General features: G+C 34.8%; 1 protein-coding gene across 8 annotated transcripts in view; it reads left to right on the top strand.

Annotated features, from left to right (window-relative positions):
* Nucleotides 1-25518, top strand: part of TENM4 (teneurin transmembrane protein 4) — a 1217405-nt gene that overhangs the window by 553964 nt on the left and 637923 nt on the right. For all 8 annotated transcript variants that reach the window (XM_075851385.1, XM_075851380.1, XM_075851378.1 and 5 more), the window contains one exon: nucleotides 20590-20662. The gene's annotated coding sequence lies outside the window, so the exon portion shown is untranslated. The remainder of the gene's footprint in view (nucleotides 1-20589; nucleotides 20663-25518) is intronic.

Raw genomic sequence — 25518 nt, 5'->3', positions numbered from 1 at the left:
ATACCCAGGTTATACCAGCATGTTCCATATCCCTATATACAAGAAGATGTATAACTTATACCAGCTGTACATATATAATTATATACAGAGGATACCCAGGTTATACCAGCATGCTCCATATCCCTATATACAAGAAGATGTATAACTTATACCAGCTGTACATATATAATTATATACAGAAGATACCCAGGTTATACCAGCATGCTCCATATCACTATATACAAGAAGATGTACAACTTATACCAGCTGTACATATATAATTATATACAGAAGATTCCCAGGTTATACCAGCATGCTCCATATGACTATATAAAAGAATATGTATAACTTATACCAGCTGTACATATATAATTATATACAGAAGATTCCCAGGTTATACCAGCATGCTCTATATCACTATATACAAGAAGATGTATAACTTATACCAGCTGTACATATATAATTATATACAGAAGATACCCAGGTTATACCAGCATGCTCCATATCACTATATACAAGAAGATGTATAACTTTTATACCAGCTGTACATATATATTTATATACAGGAGATACCCAGGTTATACCAGCATGCTCCATATCACTATATACAAGAAGATGTATAACTTATACCAGCTGTACATATATAACTATATACAGAAGATACCCAGGTTATACCAGCATGCTCCATATCACTATATACAAGAAGATGTATAACTTATACCAGCTGTACATATATAATTATATACAGAAGATACCCGGGTTATACCAGCATGCTCCATATCCCTATATACAAGAAGATGTATAACTTATACCAGCTGTACATATATAATTATATACAGGAGATACCCAGGTTATACCAGCATGCTCCATATCACTACTAACAAGGAGATGTATAACTTATACCAGCTGTACATATATAATTATATACAAAATATACCCAGGTTATACCAGCACGCTCCATATCACTATATACAAGAAGATGTATAACTTATACCAGCTGTACATATATAATTATATACAGAAGATACCCAGGTTATACCAGCATGCTCCATATCACTGTATACCAGAAGATGTATAACTTATACCAGCTGTACATATATAATTATATACAGAAGATACCCAGGTTATACCAGCATGCTCCATATCACTATATACAAGGAGATGCATAACTTACACCAGCTGTACATATATAATTATATACAGAATATACCCAGGTTATACCAGCATGCTCCATATCACTATATACAAGAAGATGTAAAACTTATACCAGCTGTACATATATAATTATATACAGAAGATACCCAGGTTATACCAGCATGCTCCATATCACTATATACAAGAAGATGTATAACTTATACCAGCTGTACATATATAATTATATACAGAAGACACCCAGGTTATACCAGCATGCTCCATATCACTATATACAAGAAGATGTATAACTTATACCAGCTGTACATATATAATTATATACAGAAGACACCCAGGTTATACCAGCATGCTCCATATCACTATATACAAGAAGATGTATAACTTATACCAGCTGCATACGTATATAATTATATACAGAAGATACCCAGGTTATACCAGCATGCTCCATAACACTATATACAAGAAGATGCATAACTTATACCAGCTGTACATATATAATTATATGCAGAAGATACCCAGGTTATACCAGCATGCTCCATATCACTATATACAAGAAGATGTATAACTTACACCAGCTGTACATATATAATTATATACAGAAGATACCCAGCTTATACCAGCATGCTCCACATCACTATATACAGGAAGACGTATAACTTATACCAGCTGTACATATATAATTATATACAGGAGATACCCAGGTTATACCAGCATGCTCCATATCACTATATACAAGAAGATGTATAACTTATACCAGCGGTACATATATAATTATATACAGAAGATACCCAGGTTATACCAGAATGCTCCATATCACTATATACAAGAAGATGTATAACTTATACCAGCTGTACATATATAATTATATACAGAAGATACCCAGGTTATACCAGCATGTTCCATATCACTATATACAAGAAGATGTATAACTTATACCAGCTGTACATATATAATTATATACAGAAGATACCCAGGTTATACCAGCATGTTCCATATCACTATATACAAGAAGATGTATAACTTATACCAGCTGTACATATATAATTATATACAGAAGATACCCAGGTTATTACCAGCATGCTCCATATCACTATATACAAGGAGATGCATAACTTACACCAGCTGTACATATATAATTATATACAGAAGACACCCAGGTTATACCAGCATGCTCCATATCACTATATACAAGAAGATATATAACTTATACCCGCTGTACATATATAATTATATACAGAAGATACCCAGGTTATACCAGCATGCTTCATATCACTATATACAAGAAGATGTATAACTTATACCAGCTGTACATATATAATTATATACAGAAGACACCCAGGTTATACCAGCATGCTCCATATCACTATATACAAGAAAATGTATAACTTACACCAGCTGTACATATATAATTATATACAGAAGATACCCAGGTTATAACAGCATGCTCCATATCACTATATACAAGAAGATGTATAACTTATACCAGCTGTACATATATAATTATATACAGAAGATACCCAGGTTATACCAGCATGCTCCATATCACTATATACAAGAAGATGTATAACTTATACCAGCTGTACATATATAATTATATACAGAAGATACCCAGGTTATACCAGCATGTTCCATATCACTATATACAAGAAGATGTATAACTTATACCAGCTGTACATATATAATTATATACAGAAGATACCCAGGTTATTACTAGCATGCTCCATATCACTATATACAAGGAGATGCATAACTTACACCAGCTGTACATATATAATTATATACAGAAGATACCCAGGTTATACCAGCATGCTTCATATCACTATATACAAGAAGATGTATAACTTATACCAGCTGTACATATATAATTATATACAGAAGACACCCAGGTTATACCAGCATGCTCCATATCACTATATACAAGAAGATGTATAACTTACACCAGCTGTACATATATAATTATATACAGAAGATACCCAGGTTATACCAGCATGCTCCATATCACTATATACAAGAAGATGTATAACTTATACCAGCTGTACATATATAATTATATACAGAAGATACCCAGGTTATACCAGCATGCTCCATATCACTATATACAAGAAGATGTATAACTTATACCAGCTGTACATATATAATTATATACAGAAGATACCCAGGTTATACCAGCATGTTCCATATCACTATATACAAGAAGATGTATAACTTATACCAGCCGTACATATCTAATTATATTCAGAAGATACCCAGGTTATACCAGCATGCTTCATATCACTATATACAAGAAGATGTATAACTTATACCAGCTGTACATATATAATTATATACAGAAGACACCCAGGTTATACCAGCATGCTCCATATCACTATATACAAGGAGATGCATAACTTACACCAGCTGTACATATATAATTATATACAGAAGATACCCAAGTTATACCAGCATGCTCCATATCACTATATACAAGAAGATGTATAACTTATACCAGCTGTACATATATAATTATATACAGAAGATACCCAGGTTATACCAGCATGCTCTATATCACTATATACAAGAAGATGTATAACTTATACCAGCTGTACATATATAATTATATACAGAAGATACCCAGGTTATACCAGCATGCTCCATATCACTATATACAAGAAGATGTATAACTTATACCAGCTGTACATATATATTTATATACAGGAGATACCCAGGTTATACCAGCATGCTCCATATCACTATATACAAGCAGATGTATAACTTATACCAGCTGTACATATATAACTATATACAGAAGATACCCAGGTTATACCAGCATGCTCCATATCACTATATACAAGAAGATGTATAACTTATACCAGCTGTACATATATAATTATATACAGAAGATACCCGGGTAATATACCAGCATGCTCCATATCACTATATACAAGAAGAAATATAACTTATACCAGCTGTACATATATAATTATATACAGAGATACCCAGGTTATTACCAGCATGCTCCATATCACTATATACAAGAAGATGTATAACTTATACCAGCTGTACATATATAATTATATACAGAAGATACCCAGGTTATACCAGTGTGCTCCATATCACTATATACAAGAAGATGTATAACTTATACCAGCTGTACATATATAATTATATACAGGAGATACCCAGGTTATACCAGCATGCTCCATATCACTACTAACAAGGAGATGTATAACTTATACCAGCTGTACATATATAATTATATACAAAATATACCCAGGTTATACCAGCACGCTCCATATCACTATGTACCAGAATATGTATAACTTATACCAGCTGTACATATATAATTATATACAGAAGATACCCAGGTTATACCAGCATGCTCCATATCACTATATACAAGAAGATGTATAACTTATACCAGCTGTACATATATAATTATATACAGAAGATACCCAGGTTATACCAGCATGCTCCATATCACTGTATACAGGAAGATGTATAACTTATACCAGCTGTACATATATAATTATATACAGAAGATACCCAGGTTATACCAGCATGCTCCATATCACTATATACAAGGAGTTTCATAACTTACACCAGCTGTACATATATAATTATATACAGAATATACCCAGGTTATACCAGCATGCTCCATATCACTATATACAAGAAGATGTAAAACTTATACCAGCTGTACATATATAATTATATACAGAAGATACCCAGGTTATACCAGCATGCTCCATATCACTATATACAAGAAGATGTATAACTTATACCAGCTGTACATATATAATTATATACAGAAGACACCCAGGTTATACCAGCATGCTCCATATCACTATATACAAGAAGATGTATAACTTATACCAGCTGCATACATATATAATTATATACAGAAGATACCCAGGTTATACCAGCATGCTCCATAACACTATATACAAGAAGATGTATAACTTATACCAGCTGTACATATATAATTATATACAGGAGATACCCAGGTTATACCAGCATGCTCCATATCACTATATACAAGAAGATGTATAACTTATACCAGCTGTATATATATAATTATATACAGAAGATACCCAGGTTATACCAGCATGCTCCATATCACTATATACAAGAAGATGTATAACTTATACCAGCTGTACATATATAATTATATACAGAAGATACCCAGGTTATACCAGCATGCTCCATATCACTATATACAAGAAGATGTATAACTTATACCAGCTGTACATATATAATTATATACAGGAGATACCCAGGTTATACCAGCATGCTCCATATCACTATATACAAGAAGATGTATAACTTATACCAGCGGTACATATATAATTATATACAGAAGATACCCAGGTTATACCAGCATGCTCCATATCACTATATACAAGAAGATGTATAACTTATACCAGCTGTACATATATAATTATATGCAGAAGATACCCAGGTTATACCAGCATGCTCCATATCACTATATACAATAAGATGTATAACTTATACCAGCTGTACATATATAATTATATACAGAAGATACCCAGCTTATACCAGCATGCTCCACATCACTATATACAGGAAGACGTATAACTTATACCAGCTTTACATATATAATTATATACAGGAGATACCCAGGTTATTCCAGCATGCTCCATATCACTATATACAAGAAGATGTATAACTTATACCAGCGGTACATATATAATTATATACAGAAGATACCCAGGTTATACCAGCATGCTCCATATCACTATATACAAGAAGATGTATAATTTATACCAGCTGCACATATATAATTATATACAGAAGATACCCAGGTTATACCAGCACCCTCCATATCACTATATACAAGAAGATGTATAACTTATACCAGCTGTACACATATAATTATATACAGAAGATACCCAGGTTATACCAGCATGCTCCATATCACTATACACAAGAAGATGTATAACTTATACCAGCTGTACATATATAATTATATACAGAAGATACCCAGGTTATACCAGCATGCTCCATATCCCTATATACAAGAAGATGTATAACTTATACCAGCTGTACATATATAATTATATACAGGAGATACCCAGGTTATACCAGCATGCTCCATATCACTATTAACAAGGAGATGTATAACTTATACCAGCTGTACATATATAATTATATACAGAATATACCCAGGTTATACCAGCATGCTCCATATCACTATATACAAGAAGATGTATAACTTATACCAGCTGCATACATATATAATTATATACAGAAGATACCCAGGTTATACCAGCATGCTCCATAACACTATATACAAGAAGATGCATAACTTATACCAGCTGTACATATATAATTATATACAGAAGATACCCAGGTTATACCAGCATGCTCCATATCACTATTTACAAGAAGATGTATAACTTATACCAGCTGTACATATATAATTATATACAGAAGATACCCAGCTTATACCAGCATGCTCCACATCAATATATACAGGAAGACGTATAACTTATACCAGCTGTACATATATAATTATATACAGAAGATACCCAGGTTATACCAGCATGCTCCATATCCCTATATACAAGAAGATGTATAACTTATACCAGCTGTACATATATAATTATATACAGGAGATACCCAGGTTATACCAGCATGCTCCATATCACTACATACCAGAAGATGTATAACGTATACCAGCTGTACATATATAATTATATACAGAAGATACCCGGGTTATACCAGCATGCTCCATATCACTATATACAAGAAGATATATAACTTATACCAGCTGTACATATATAATGATATACAGAAGATACCCAGGTTATACAAGCATGCTCCATATCACTATATACAAGAAGATGTATAACTTATGTCAGCTGTACATATATAATTATATACAGGAGATACCCAGGTTATACCAGCATGCTCCATATCACTATTAACAAGAAGATGTATAACTTATACCAGCTGTACATATATAATTATATACAGAAGATACCCAGGTTATACCAGCATGCTCCATATCACTATATACAAGAAGATGTATAACTTATACCAGCTGTACATATATAATTATATACAGAAGATACCCAGGTTATACCAGCATGCTCCATATCACTGTATACAGGAAGATGTATAACTTATACCAGCTGTACATATATAATTATATACAGAAGATACCCAGGTTATACCAGCATGCTCCATATCACTATATACAAGGAGATGTAAAACTTATACCAGCTGTACATATATAATTATATACAGAAGATACCCAGGTTATACCAGCATGCTCCATATCACTATATACAAGAAGATGTATAACTTATACCAGCTGTACATATATAATTATATACAGAAGACACCCAGGTTATACCAGCATGCTCCATATCACTATATACAAGAAGATGTATAACTTATACCAGCTGCATACATATATAATTATATACAGAAGATACCCAGGTTATACCAGCATGCTCCATAACACTATATACAAGAAGATGTATAACTTATACCAGCTGTACATATATAATTATATACAGGAGATACCCAGGTTATACCAGCATGCTCCATATCACTATATACAAGAAGATGTATAACTTATACCAGCTGTATATATATAATTATATACAGAAGATACCCAGGTTATACCAGCATGCTCCATATCACTATATACAAGAAGATGTATAACTTATACCAGCTGTACATATATAATTATATACAGAAGATACCCAGGTTATACCAGCATGCTCCATATCACTATATACAAGAAGATGTATAACTTATACCAGCGGTACATATATAATTATATACAGAAGATACCCAGGTTATACCAGCATGCTCCATATCACTATATACAAGAAGATGTATAACTTATACCAGCTGTACATATATAATTATATGCAGAAGATACCCAGGTTATACCAGCATGCTCCATATCACTATATACAATAAGATGTATAACTTATACCAGCTGTACATATATAATTATATACAGAAGATACCCAGCTTATACCAGCATGCTCCACATCACTATATACAGGAAGACGTATAACTTATACCAGCTTTACATATATAATTATATACAGGAGATACCCAGGTTATACCAGCATGCTCCATATCACTATATACAAGAAGATGTATAACTTATACCAGCGGTACATATATAATTATATACAGAAGATACCCAGGTTATACCAGCATGCTCCATATCACTATATACAAGAAGATGTATAATTTATACCAGCTGCACATATATAATTATATACAGAAGATACCCAGGTTATACCAGCATCCTCCATATCACTATATACAAGAAGATGTATAACTTATACCAGCTGTACACATATAATTATATACAGAAGATACCCAGGTTATACCAGCATGCTCCATATCACTATACACAAGAAGATGTATAACTTATACCAGCTGTACATATATAATTATATACAGAAGATACCCAGGTTATACCAGCATGCTCCATATCCCTATATACAAGAAGATGTATAACTTATACCAGCTGTACATATATAATTATATACAGGAAATACCCAGGTTATACCAGCATGCTCCATATCACTATTAACAAGGAGATGTATAACTTATACCAGCTGTACATATATAATTATATACAGAATATACCCAGGTTATACCAGCATGCTCCATAACACTATATACAAGAAGATGTATAACTTATACCAGCTGTACATATATAATTATATACAGAATATACCCAGGTTATACCAGCATGCTCCATATCACTATATACAAGAAGATGTATAACTTATACCAGCTGTACATATATAATTATATACAGGAGATACCCAGGTTATACCAGCATGCTCCATATCACTACATACCAGAAGATGTATAACGTATACCAGCTGTACATATATAATTATATACAGAAGATACCCGAGTTATACCAGCATGCTCCATATCACTATATACAAGAAGATATATAACTTATACCAGCTGTACATATATAATGATATACAGAAGATACCCAGGTTATACCAGCATGCTCCATATCACTATATACAAGAAGATGTATAACTTATGTCAGCTGTACATATATAATTATATACAGGAGATACCCAGGTTATACCAGCATGCTCCATATCACTATTAACAAGAAGATGTATAACTTATACCAGCTGTACATATATAATTATATACAGAAGATACCCAGGTTATACCAGCATGCTCCATATGACTATATACAAGAAGATGTATAACTTATACCAGCTGTACATATATAATTATATACTGGAGATACCCAGGTTATACCAGCATGCTCCATATCACTACATACCAGAAGATGTATAACTTATACCAGCTGTACATATATAATTATATACAGAAGATACCCGGGTTATACCAGCATGCTCCATATCACTATATACAAGAAGATGTATAACTTATGTCAGCTGTACATATATAATTATATACAGGAGATACCCAGGTTATACCAGCATGCTCCATATCACTATATACAAGAAGATGTATAACTTATACCAGCTGTACATATATAATTATATACAGGAGATACCCAGGTTATACCAGCATGCTCCATATGACTATATACAAGAAGATGTATAACTTATACCAGCTGTACATATATAATTATATATAGGAGATACCCAGGTTATACCAGCATGCTCCATATCACTATTAACAAGGAGATGTATAACATATACCAGCTGTACATATATAATTATATACAGAATATACCCAGGTTATACCAGCATGCTCCACATCACTATATACAGGAAGACGTATAACTTATACCAGCTGCACATATATAATTATATACAGAAGATACCCAGGTTATACCAGCATTCTCCATATCCCTATATACAAGAAGATGTATAACTTATACCAGCTGTACATATATAATTATATACAGGAGATACCCAGGTTATACCAGCATGCTCCATATCACTACATACCAGAAGATGTATAACGTATACCAGCTGTACATATATAATTATATACAGAAGATACCCGAGTTATACCAGCATGCTCCATATCACTATATACAAGAAGATATATAACTTATACCAGCTGTACATATATAATGATATACAGAAGATACCCAGGTTATACCAGCATGCTCCATATCACTATATACAAGAAGATGTATAACTTATGTCAGCTGTACATATATAATTATATACAGGAGATACCCAGGTTATACCAGCATGCTCCATATCACTATTAACAAGAAGATGTATAACTTATACCAGCTGTACATATATAATTATATACAGAAGATACCCAGGTTATACCAGCATGCTCCATATCACTATATACAAGAAGATGTATAACTTATACCAGCTGTACATATATAATTATATACAGGAGATACCCAGGTTATACCAGCATGCTCCATATGACTATATACAAGAAGATGTATAACTTATACCAGCTGTACATATATAATTATATATAGGAGATACCCAGGTTATACCAGCATGCTCCATATCACTATTAACAAGGAGATGTATAACATATACCAGCTGTACATATATAATTATATACAGAATATACCCAGGTTATACCAGCATGCTCCACATCACTATATACAGGAAGACGTATAACTTATACCAGCTGTACATATATAATTATATACAGAAGATACCCAGGTTATACCAGCATTCTCCATATCCCTATATACAAGAAGATGTATAACTTATACCAGCTGTACATATATAATTATATACAGGAGATACCCAGGTTATACCAGCATGCTCCATATCACTACATACCAGAAGATGTATAACGTATACCAGCTGTACATATATAATTATATACAGAAGATACCCGAGTTATACCAGCATGCTCCATATCACTATATACAAGAAGATATATAACTTATACCAGCTGTACATATATAATGATATACAGAAGATACCCAGGTTATACCAGCATGCTCCATATCACTATATACAAGAAGATGTATAACTTATGTCAGCTGTACATATATAATTATATACAGGAGATACCCAGGTTATACCAGCATGCTCCATATCACTATTAGGGGGGATTCACACGAGCGTGTATTCGGTCCGTGCGGGCTGCGTGGTTTTCACGGGGCACGCATGGACCAATACAAGTCTATGGGGCAGTACAGACAGTCCGTGCTTTTTGCGCAGCGTTTGTCTGCTGCGCAAAATGCGCGACAGGTTCAATAACTCTGCGTATTTCGCGCATCACGCACCCATTGAAGTCAATGGGTGCGTGAAAATCACGCGCACCACACGGAAGCACTTCCGTGGGACGAGCGTGATTCGCGCAACAGCAGTGAAAAGGATGAATGAAAACCGAAAAGCACCACGTGCTTTTCTGTTTCCGAACATCCAAACGGAGTGTCTTTGCGATGAGCGAAGCCGGACAAGCGTACCGAACTTCACCGGGTTCGGCCAAACTCGTTTTGGCCGATCCCGGCAAAAAAATTATCGGTACGCGACGTCAGGAGATAGTCACTGTCCATGGTGCTGAAAGAGTTAAACTGTTTCAGCACCATGGACAGTGACTTGCGATCCCAAAATACATTAACCTGTAAAAAAAAAACGAAGTTCTAACTTACCGATTACTCCTGTCTCCTTCCTGCAGTCCGACCTCCCGGGATGACACTTCAGTTCAAGTGACAGCTCCAGCCAATCACAGGCCAAGCACAGGCTGCAGCCAATCACAGGCTGCAGCGGTCACTTGGACTGCTGCGTCATCCAGGGAGGTGGGGCCCGATGTCAAGAGAGGCGCGTCACCAAGGACGCGTCACCAAGGACGCGTCACCAAGGCAACGGCCGGGAAGTTCTCGGTAAGTAGGAACTTTATCTTTTTTTTTTACAGGTTTTTCGCTGTTGTGTTCGGCATTCACTGTCGAGGGTGCTGAAAGATTTAGCTCTTTCAGCACCTTGGACAGTGACGGGCGTTGACAAGCCTCATCTCTATGATGCCGGCTGCGCGAAAATCACGCAGCCGCGCATCAGACACGCATGACACACGCAGCTGTCAAATGGTTTTTGCGCTCGCAAAACGCTGCGTTGTTTGCGCGCGCAAAAACGCAACGTTCGTGTGAATCTCCCCTTAACAAGAAGATGTATAACTTATACCAGCTGTACATATATAATTATATACAGAAGATACCCAGGTTATACCAGCATGCTCCATATGGCTATATACAAGAAGATGTATAACTTATACCAGCTGTACATATATAATTATATACTGGAGATACCCAGGTTATACCAGCATGCTCCATATCACTACATACCAGAAGATGTATAACTTATACCAGCTGTACATATATAATTATATACAGAAGATACCCGGGTTATACCAGCATGCTCCATATCACTATATACAAGAAGATGTATAACTTATGTCAGCTGTACATATATAATTATATACAGGAGATACCCAGGTTATACCAGCATGCTCCATATCACTATATACAAGAAGATGTATAACTTATACCAGCTGTACATATATAATTAAATACAGGAGATACCCAGGTTATACCAGCATGCTCCATATGACTATATACAAGAAGATGTATAACTTATACCAGCTGTACATATATAATTATATACAGGAGATACCCAGGTTATACCAGCATGCTCCATATCACTATATACAAGAAGATGTATAACTTTAACCAGCTGTACATATATAATTATATACAGAAGATACCCAGGTTATACCAGCATGCTTTACATCACTATATACAAGAAGATGTATAACTTATACCAGCTGTACATATATAAATATATACAGGAAGATACCCAGGTTATACCAGCATGCTCCATATCACTATATACAAGAAGATGTATAACTTATACCAGCTGTACATATATAATTATATACAGAAGATACCCTGGTTATACCAGCATGCTCCATATCACTATATACAAGATGTATAACTTATACCAGCTGTACATATATAATTATAAACAGAACATCCCCAGGTTATACCAGCATGCTCCATATCACTATATACAGGAAGATGTATAACTTATACCAGCTGTACATATATAATTATATACAGAAGATACCCAGGTTATACCAGCATGCTCCATATCACTATATACAAGAAGATGTATAACTTTAACCAGCTGTACATATATAATTATATACAGAAGATACCCAGGTTATACCAGCATGCTCCATATCACTATATACAAGAAGATGTATAACTTATACCAGCTGTACATATATAATTATATACAGAAGATACCCAGGTTATACCAGCATGCTCCATATCACTATATACAAGAAGATGTATAACTTATACCAGCTGTACATATATAATTATATACAGAGGATACCCAGGTTATACCAGCATGCTCCATATCACTATATACAAGAAGATGTATAACTTATACCAGCTGTACATATATAATTATATACAGGAGATACCCAGGTTATACCAGCATGCTCCATATCACTATATACAAGAAGATGTATAACTTATACCAGCTGTACATATATAATTATATACAGAAGATACCCAGGTTATACCAGCATGCTCCATATCACTATATACAAGAAGATGTATAACTTATGTCAGCTGTACATATATAATTATATACAGAAGATACCCAGGTAATACCAGCATGCTCCATATCACTATATACAAGAAGATGTATAACTTATACCAGCTATACATATATAATTATATACAGAAGATACCCAGGTTATACCAGCATGCTCCATATCACTATATACAAGAAGATGTATAACTTATACCAGCTTTACATATATAATTATATACAGAAGATACCCAGGTTATACCAGCATGCTCCATATCACTGTATACAAGAAGATGTATAACTTATACCAGCTGTACATATATAATTATATACAGAAGATACCCAGGTTATATCAGCATACTCCATATCACTATATACAAGAAGATGTATAACTTATACCAGCTGTACATATATAATTATATACAGAAGATACCCAGGTTATACCAGCATGCTCCATATCACTATATACAAGAAGATGTATAACTTATACCAGCTGTACATATATAATTATATACAGGAGATACCCAGGTTATACCAGCATGCTCCATATCACTATATACAAGACGATGTATAACTTATACCAGCTGTACATATATAATTATACACAGAAACTACCCAGGTTATACCAGCATGCTCCATATCACTATATAAAAGAAGATGTATAACTTATACCAGCTGTACATATATAATTATATACAGAGGATACCCAGGTTATACCAGCATGCTCCATATCACTATATACAAGAAGATGTATAACTTATACCAGCTATACATATATAATTATATACAGGAGATACCCAGGTTATACCAGCATGCTCCATATCACTATATACAAGAAGATGTATAACTTATACCAGCTGTACATATATAATTATATACAGAAGATACCCAGGTTATACCAGCATGCTCCATATCACTATATACAAGAAGATGTATAACTTATATCAGCTGTACATATATAATTATATATAGAAGATACCCAGGTTATACCAGCATGCTCCATGTCACTATATACAAGAGATGTATAACTTATACCAGCTGTACATATATAATTATATACAGAAGATACCCAGGTTATACCAGCATGCTCCATATCACTACATACAAGAAGATGTATAACTTATACCAGCTTTACATATATAATTATATACAGAAGATACCCAGGTTATACCAGCATGCTCCATATCACTGTATACAAGAAGATGTATAACTTATACCAGCTGTACATATATAATTATATACAGAAGATACCCAGGTTATATCAGCATACTCCATATCACTATATACAAGAAGATGTATAACTTATACCAGCTGTACATATATAATTATATACAGAAGATACCCAGGTTATACCAGCATGCTCCATATCACTATATACAAGAAGATGTATAACTTATACCAGCTGTACATATATAATTATATACAGAAGATACCCAGGTTATACCAGCATGCTCCATATCACTATATACAAGAAGATGTATAACTTATACCAGCTGTACATATATAATTATATACAGAAGATACCCAGGTTATACCAGCATGCTTCATATCACTGTATACAAGAAGATGTATAACTTATACCAGCTGTACATATATAATTATATACAGAAGATACCCAGGTTATACCAGCATGCTCCATATCACTATATACTAGAAGATGTATAACTTATACCAGCTGTACATATATAATTATATACAGAAGATACCCAGGTTATACCAGCATGCTCCATATCACTATATACAAGAAGATGTATAACTTATACCAGCTGTACATATATAATTATATACAGGAGATACCCAGGTTATACCAGCATGCTCCATATCACTATATACAAGAAGATGTATAACTTTAACCAGCTGTACATATATAATTATATACAGAAGATACCCAGGTTATACCAGCATGCTCCATATCACTATATACAAGAAGATGTATAACTTATACCAGCTGTACATATATAATTATATACAGGAGATACCCAGGTTATACCAGCATGCTCCATATCACTATATACAAGAAGATGTATAACTTATACCAGCTGTACATATATAATTATATACAGGAGATACCCAGGTTATACCAGCATGCTCCATATCACTATATACAAGAAGATGTATAACTTTAACCAGCTGTACATATATAATTATATACAGAAGATACCCAGGTTATACCAGCATGCTCCATATCACTATATACAAGAAGATGTATAACTTTTACCAGCTGTACATATATAATTATATACAGGAGATACCCAGGTTATACCAGCATGCTCCATATCACTATATACAAGGAGATGCATAACTTATACCAGCTGTACATATATAATTATATACAGGAGATACCCAGGTTATACCAGCATGCTCCATATCACTATATACAAGGAGATGTATAACTTATACCAGCTGTACATATATAATTATATACAGAAGATACCCAGGTTATATCAGCATGCTCCATATCACTATAAACCAGATAAAGTATAGTAGGTGATTTGGGTCTTAGTCTTCCTACAGCTATTTAATGACAGATACAGAATACCTCATCTCTCATTCTGTCTTGTAGGCTTTTTACAAATCTTGCATTATCTTGTACTTTGACAATAAATATTATTTAGAATAGTGCTATTTAATAATATATAATTATTTATAAATAATAGTAATAATAATTGAAGACCTTGATCTTTCTTTAGGAGGTCCTCTATGAATCTTCTAGGCTCACCCATTGACAATCCCTTCATTCCTGACCTAAACCAGTTGCAGGTCTTCAGAAACTTACTAGGGTCCTTATAATAGAGGTTACTCAGATAACAATCTCAAACGGGTCCAACACCTTGGAAAATCTACCCAACCCCATAACAAATAGGATCATTCAGAAACCCTTCCTTTACCCTAGATCACCAGGGAAGCACAACGTAACCTCTCATCTAGCCTAGAGGCCGAGTCCACCAAAAATAGTGGCATTAACCCCCCTCTACTACCCTAGACCACCATTGCATCTTGTATCCACCTTTGCACTACCTTAGACCTCCACTACCCTAGACCACCAAGGCTGGTGGCATTAACCCCTTCATTTCTCCAGACCGCAAGTGAAGAGTAAATCAGCTTAAAATAATTTTATTTCTTTTTTTAGTTTTGTTTTTCTAGGGTCTGGTGCATATTATAGTTAAAAACATATGACAGATATTGTATGGTTATTATATTACATGTTATTATTTGATACAGTCGATGAAAGGAGGTTGAGCGCCATAGTATAACTCTTGCGTTGGGTCTTAGATTACCTAAGCTTTGCCTCTGGGTCCTCTGTTATGCTTCTGGTCACCAATGTGGCCCTCCTTCCTAAGAGGATAATGGTTACACATATTAGTAAGCGTCCTGGTTTCTAACTAAAGCACATTTTTTTTATTTATTTTTTTGTAATAAAAAAATTGGTTATATCAATTGTAACAGATTGCCCACATTGCCCCTACCCTTCATAATATTTCCCTTGACATGAATAGTGCAATAAATTATCTAAGAAAAGGAAACAAATGTGCAGAAATAAAATTCTTGCAGAAAATGCCATCAACAATGAAATCCAAATAGATGTATATATTTTATTAAAAAATTATTATTATATTTTATTTTATTTTTATTACTGTATTTATTATTGTAGAGCCAAACATTCGTATGACAGCACAATTACTGACCTAATTGTTCCCCGGACTCATGAGAGATTAGAAGGAGCCTAATCACACAAGTGTCAGTCAAGTCTGTGTGGACCCCGGCTGCCTTTTGAAGTGGCATATTAGTATTTAGTTTTCATTTAAAAACCAATATTTGGTATTTCACAGTTCTTTGAAGCAATATCATGTGTTACAGAAAATCCTCAGAGTGTACGTGACTCTCAAAAGCGAGAATTATAGTAGACCGTCTCATAACAAGCCGTTATAACTCATATATTTTTGAATTTTATTTATTTCTTTATTATTAAGATTTTTATTATTATTATTATTATTATTATTATTTTATTTTTTTAATTACAGTTTTTTTTAATTATTTACTTTTATTTTAAATGTATTTATTTAACTTTTTTTTAAATATTTTTTTTACATTTCTCTGGGAATTTTTGTAACCAAAATAATAAAAATAAATTTAGTGTTATAATAATAATAATAATAATAATTATTATTATTATTATTATTATTATAATAATGATAATAAAAATAACATTTGTATTTTATTAAAATACATGTTTCTCATTTTTGTTTTTTCATCCTACTTTAATAATATAATTCCATTACTAATATTTACCTGCTATTTATTTATATTTCTGTGGCTATTGTGTTTTTTTAGCCGTGTATTGGAATATAACATTTTAAAAATTACTTTACATAGAGGAGAGACCCCTAAAGCAAAGATCAAAATAGACCCACATTATGGTGCCTGGTTTTGCCACCCAGGACAGAGAAATTATGATTTCCCCACACCCCCTTATCATGACCGATAGGCCAATTTCCCACCTTCTTGTTTGCTAATAATGTAGTTACTCCGGAGTTGGGAGTCCTGCACAGGTTCTCACCACCCAATAGCAAAGGGGTCAGAACAGCCAGATAATATGTACACCCTTTATCTGAAATGTACCTCCTTTCTACCATTTTCTTCTCTATGCTTTAAACTGCAGCTCTGCTTGTTCAGATTGGCTGCTGTGTGTATGCACAAGCCCTCCACAAACTCACCAGGAAGTCAATTGGTTACAAAAAGGATAAAATGAATAAACTACAAGGATCAAACTGTATCTGATAAATATTTAAAGGGTCCGTCATCTTTCATCGGGTACTTCAACCCCTTTGTTCTACAGATCCTGGTGTTGGACCCCCACCGATCACATATTGATGGTTCTATCTTAAGAATAGACAATGAATGCGTATTCCTTGAAAACCCATTAAGATCATGATGACCCGAGGTTTCCATGCCATGTTTTAGGCTATGTTCACTCTTGCGTTCTGTTTTCTATTTATCATTGAAACTATTGAAGATCTCATAAACAGAATGTAATTGTGTGTTGGTCAGATTAATAACACACAACATTTCTACCACTAGATGGAGCTTTAGAGTATTGTACTAGAGGTAGCTGAATGGAAAGGACATGAGCACACCCTGTGGTGAGGCATGGTATTACAAGTTAAACAAGTATATATATATATATATATATATATATATATATATATATATATATATATATATATATATATATATATATATATAAATTATTTCTCTAAGCATTGTGTCTGCTGCCTGTGGAACTGAGTCATAATGATAAGTGCCCCAAATACGTCCATACACAGCAGTTCACTGGCAAGATGGTCCCTAATCTCCAGCCTGGAAATGTGGAGAGACAAGAGAGGCAATGTACTGTATATTGTAATGTGAAGCATCATTATTTCATCATTCCTAGTCCTGTATGAGCTACAGATAAAATAACTTTTCATCATTATTGTTATTTTTTTAATCTATCTATCTATCTATCTATCTATCTATCTATCTATCTATCTATCTATCTATCTATCTATCTATCTATCTATCTATCTATCTATCTATCTATCTATCTCATATCTATCTATCTATCTATCTATCTATCTATCTATCTATCTATCTATCTATCTATCTCATATCTATCTATCTATCTATCTATCTATCTATCTATCTATCTATCTATCTATCTATCTATCTATCTATCTATCTATCTATCTATCTATCTATCTATCTATCTATCTCATATCTCTCTATCTCCTATCTATCTATCTATCTATCTATCTATCTATCTATCTATCTATCTATCTATCTATCTATCTATCTATCTATCTATCTCATATCTATCTATCTATCTATCTATCTATCTATCTATCTATCTATCTATCTATCTATCTATCTATCTATCTATCTCATATCTCTCTATCTCCTATCTATCTATCTATCTATCTATCTATCTATCTATCTATCTATCTATCTATCTATCTATCTATCTATCTATCTATCTATTTCATATCTCTCTATCTCCTATCTATCTATCTATCTATCTATCTATCTATCTATCTATCTATCTATCTATCTATCTATCTATCTATCTCATATCTATCTATCTATCTATCTATCTATCTATCTATCTATCTATCTATCTATCTATCTATCTATCTATCTATCTATCTATCTCATATCTATCTATCTCATATCTATCTATCTATCTATCTATCTATCTCATATCTATCTATCTATCTATCTATCTATCTATCTATCTATCTATCTCATATCTATCTATCTATCTATCTATCTATCTATCTATCTATCTATCTATCTATCTATCTATCTATCTATCTATCTATCTATCTATCTATCTATCTCATATCTATCTATCTATCTATCTATCTATCTATCTATCTATCTATCTATCTATCTATCTATCTATCTCATATCTATCTATCTATCTATCTATCTATCTATCTATCTATCTATCTATCTATCTATCTATCTATCTATCTATCTATCTATCTATCTATCTATCTATCTATCTATCTATCTCATATCTCTCTATCTCCTATCTATCTATCTATCTATCTATCTATCTATCTATCTATCTATCTCATATCTATCTATCTATCTATCTATCTATCTATCTATCTATCTATCTATCTATCTATCTATCTATCTATCTATCTATCTATCTATCTATCTATCTCATATCTATCTATCTATCTAATATCTATCTATCTATCTATCTATCTATCTATCTATCTATCTATCTATCTATCTATCTATCTCATATCTATCTATCTATCTATCTATCTATCTATCTATCTATCTATCTATCTATCTATCTATCTATCTATCTATCTATCTATCTATCTATCTATCTATCTATCTATCTATCATAGAATTTAATCATTTCTGTTTGATTTTCCTACAGGTAGATTTTCATAATTAGAAAAGAGAAAACCGCCTCCGGTGAATGGGTTACTCTTAAATTCTGCAAAGGAAAGGTAAATGTGTTAAAAAATTAACCCATTTCTGTGAATTATTAAATGTTCATGTAATACACTGTTCTGATTTTGTATTTTATTAATCCGGCCACATTTGCAATGAAACATGGTTAATAATTTACTAATGCATCTTAAAATTTCTCTGTCTCCATTATTATAGTTAAGCATTTCTCGCTGTAAAAATCACTAACAATTAAGTCTCGAAAGCCGGGGGTCTGTTCAGTCTTCGGCAATCATAGCTGGCCGTCGTATTATTAAAGACGCTCTCCAGACTTATTGGGGCAAACTCCCCTTAGTCCATTTTATTTTTAATCCCACAAAAGGATCAGATCTGTTGTGCATGCTAGAATGAGGGAGAAAGTGAAAAGAAAAAGGAACAATTTGGTTAAGGAGAAAAATCAGGTTAAAGCTTTGGTGTCCGAAAACTGAGGAAATGAGAGCTGTAGACAATGTGTGTTATTGTTTGTGTGACAATATTTTGTCAAGGTTTGTCTTGTTTATATAGGACTGTTCCATATTTTTATTTAAATGGTTACATTTTATACATATTAGGTGTCAAGGCGCGGGGTGTGGACCCACTGGGCCGTACCGGGTAGCGGGATAGCAGCTGGCCAAACAGGTACAATGCAATGTCTATAGTCCAGAAAGGGTACCTGAGGCAATGTAGACAGTAGCGGTAATTCAGGCTGAAGATAAGGCTCCGGCAGTAGACGGGCACCCGGCGGGGTGTGACACAGTAGATGCAGCCGAAGTCACAACACGACTTCAACTCTAGACGGCACAGAGGCACGGTAGCACGGGATACAGGGTACAGGCAGCAGGAACGGGTAACACTGGGAACTGGAAAACACTAGGAGACCATTTGCAAAGACAAACTTAAGGTAACACAACAACGCTCAGGCAAAGATCGAGAGGGCAGAGCTCCTTTTATAGTCCAGCAGCATTCTGGACTGATTGCAGACTTCCTGCAATTGTGAACGCACTGGGCCTTTGAGGCCGTGCACGCGCGGGCGCGTGCACCCTGCAGGAGACAGTCTCAGATCCAGGAAGTGAGTGCCGGCGTCTCACAGGAGGGAGACGCCGCAGAGAACTCACGTGTTCATGGACGCGGCCGTTGGAGGGTAAGTCAGAACGACGGGCCGCGGCCATAGACATAACAGTAGGGTGCCCACTAATGGACACAATTACAGGGAGATGATAGATAGATAGATAGATAGATAGATAGATAGATAGATAGATAGATAGATAGATAGATAGATAGATAGATAGATAGATAGATATGAGATAGATAGATAGATAGATAGATAGATAGATAGATAGATAGATAGATAGATAGATAGATAGATAGATAGATAGATAGATAGATAGATAGATAGATATGAGATAGATATGAGATAGATAGATAGATAGATAGATAGATAGATAGATAGATAGATAGATAGATAGATAGATATGAGATAGATAGATAGATAGATATTAGATAGATAGATAGATAGATAGATAGATAGATAGATAGATAGAGAGAGAGAGAGATAGATAGATAGATAGATAGATAGATAGATAGATAGATAGATAGATAGATAGATAGATAGATAGATAGATAGATATGAGATAGATAGATATTAGATAGATAGATAGATAGATAGATAGATAGATAGATAGATAGATAGATAGATAGATAGAGAGAGAGATAGATAGATAGATAGATAGATAGATAGATAGATAGATGATAGATAGATAGATAGATAGATAGATAGATAGATAGATAGATAGATAGATAGATAGATAGATAGATAGATAGATATGAGATAGATAGATATGAGATAGATAGATATGAGATAGATAGATATGAGATAGATAGATATGAGATAGATATGAGATAGATAGATAGATAGATAGATAGATAGATAGATAGATAGATAGATAGATAGATAGATAGATAGATAGATAGATAGATAGATAGATATGAGATAGATAGATAGATAGATAGATAGATAGATAGATAGATAGATAGATAGATAGATAGATAGATATGAGATAGATAGATAGATAGATAGATAGATAGATAGATAGATAGATAGATAGATAGATAGATAGATAGATAGATAGATAGATAGATAGATATGAGATAGATAGATATGAGATAGATAGATAGATAGATAGATAGATAGATATGAGATAGATAGATATGAGATAGATAGATAGATAGATAGATAGATAGATAGATAGATAGATAGATAGATAGATAGATAGATAGATAGATAGATGTCAGTGAGACTGATAAGCAGTCAGATAGGGTGAAAAGTTGAAGAGTTCTTGTCTTGACCCTTAAAGGGGACCCTACTTTTTAGAAGGGTCTCTTGAAAATAAGCTAATCACAAAGAGTCCCCCTGCTGGGACCAGTGATCAGCTGTAATCTTGGGAGAGACCTGGCTGTAAGTGTTCTATTTCCCTACAGCGCCACCAAATGAAGCATTACACAGTCTTTATTCATAATGAATACAGGACAGGACAGGTCCTCCAGAGAGAGAGACGCTCTTTGTAACCGCTCTCCAGTCTGATCAAGAGGTGATGATCCTGAACAGAGGACCCCCCTCTATTAACTCAGAAATCCCTAATAGGGTGTATGATAATGGTGTTTCTACGTTGGACAACCCCTTTGAAGCTGTGTAGACTTTTGAAGCTTGAGTGATTTCTTGTCCTCGTGGGTTATGACTTGGCGCATCCCGGGATGGTGAGAACCCCCCCTCTATTACCTCAGAATATGAGTTTACCATTAACTCTGACCCACGTAGACAAAATAAAAAAACCTCTACTTCTACCGTTTTCCTGATCAACTGTGACTAGAAATGTGCGGATCGATTCTAAGCAAAATCCAAAACTTTAGAGTTCGCCGGCCATCATTTTACTGTTTGGAAAACGGAAAATTGGAGAAGAGGAGATTAAAAATAAAATACTATACTCATCTGGTGTCCTATAGCAACGTGTCTCTGCCGGACTCCTGGGACGACGTCGTTTTGTTCCATGTGACCGCTGCAGCCAATCACAGGCCGCAGCATCAACATGGGTCAAAACGACGTCGTCTCAGGAGGCTGACGAAGACACCTTGCAGCTGCGGTCACACAAAACAACAGTATGTCAGGCGAGCGGGCGACACTGTCCGACTGTGACCCAATTAGGTAAAAAATAATAATTCTACTTCTATATCTTCAGCATTAACTCCGACTCATGTAGGAAAAAACTTCTATGTCTTCTCTTCACTATCATCGCTCAAGTTTACATGATTTCCTGTTGTTATAACCTTTTGTATCTTCACATTGAACCAAAGTCCCACCAGTCCTATAACTTTCCTTATAAGAGCCCTTAAAGGGAACCTGTCACCTATTAAACCAGCAACACCTGGTGGTAGTGGGTGAAAAATCATTTTATGTAACCTATAGTGATCTTCTAAGTCGACTCTGTACCTTTAGTATTCAGTTTTTTAGTGTCCCCCGCCGTATGCTAATGAGCATAAGAGTCATATCTTCATTTGAAAAGAGTCATATCTTAATTCCTCAAGCCTTTCCGAGTTAACCCCGCCTCCTTACTTTTGATTGACAGCTCCTCGCCTCCCCCCAGCACACACGAAACCCTGTGCTTGCGGATCAATGTCCTGTTCTGGTGCGTGCGCACAACGGGACACCATTGCGGCGCATGCGCAGTAACTAGATTAAAGGCCAGGGAAAGGTGTCGGACCATACATGATGTGCGCGCTATCTCAGACGAGATTTCGGATTTTTAGGGCGGGACCGTTTTCGGCACTGGGCGGGCATAAGAAGGAGAACAAACGAGACTGACAAATTATTACCATAAAAGGTGCAAAATGTTTGCAGACCGTTATTTACGGTCGGAGGAGTTTAGGCGAGGGGATAACGGCAATGAAGTATTGACAGCAGCGGTCAGCGAGGGGTGAGTTCAAAAGGTGAAAAGCTGGTGACAGGTTTCCTTTAAGACTTGTTCATTGACTTACTTAGGTTCATTCAGGTTTGGAGTGGCCCACCAGAGTAGCAGAGAATCCTATGGTGGGCCCATTCTCTGACAAAATAATAGGTCCCACTGTCCAGTAGAAGACAAGACCATTTGGAGGTGACTTTGGTGCCAATCACTTACCACTAGGGTCTTGATCTTATGGGATGATTCACAAATAATCTATTAGACTTTATTAATGATCTGTCCTGTGTGTCCTATGATAACAACAAGGTTTACGATGTGATTAAAAGGGGATGCGCACGTTTCATATAGATGGAGGTTGGGCCCAAGAACTGGTTTCATTGATCTACAATCAACAGCAAACGGCATTGAATCTTTACTTTCAACTAATTCTTAGGGCCCTTTTACACGGGCCAGTGATCGGCAAATGAGCGTCCACAGAACGCTCGTCAGCCAATGAACGAGCAAACACTCCTTTATATCGTACTGTTTATGCAGCCTAAAATATTATTGTTATCGTCAGCTCAACTTGGTGTATAGACAGGGAGACGCGCTGCCCAGGGGCGTAGCTAAAGGCTCATGGGCCCTGGTGCAAGAATTTTGCTTGGGCCCTCCTAACCCTCCCCAACACCACCAGACCCCTGCGCACGCCTATGCCCAGCTGCTTTGCCCAACAGTCCCCAGTGAATGCCTCCACGGTATAATGCCCCCATAGCTGCCCCCACTGTATAATGCCACCACACAGTATAATGCCACCACACAGTATAATGCCCCCATAGCTGCCCCCACTGTATAATGCCACCACACAGTATAATGCCCCCATAGCTGCCCCCCCACACAGTATAATGCCACCACACAGTATAATGCCCATAGCTGCCCCCCCACAG

This window comes from Rhinoderma darwinii, chromosome 2, assembly GCF_050947455.1.
Source record: "Rhinoderma darwinii isolate aRhiDar2 chromosome 2, aRhiDar2.hap1, whole genome shotgun sequence".
Classification (NCBI taxonomy): domain Eukaryota; kingdom Metazoa; phylum Chordata; class Amphibia; order Anura; family Rhinodermatidae; genus Rhinoderma; species Rhinoderma darwinii.
The sequence above is the reverse complement of the archived record's forward strand: the minus strand, read 5'-3'. Positions and strand labels throughout refer to the sequence as shown.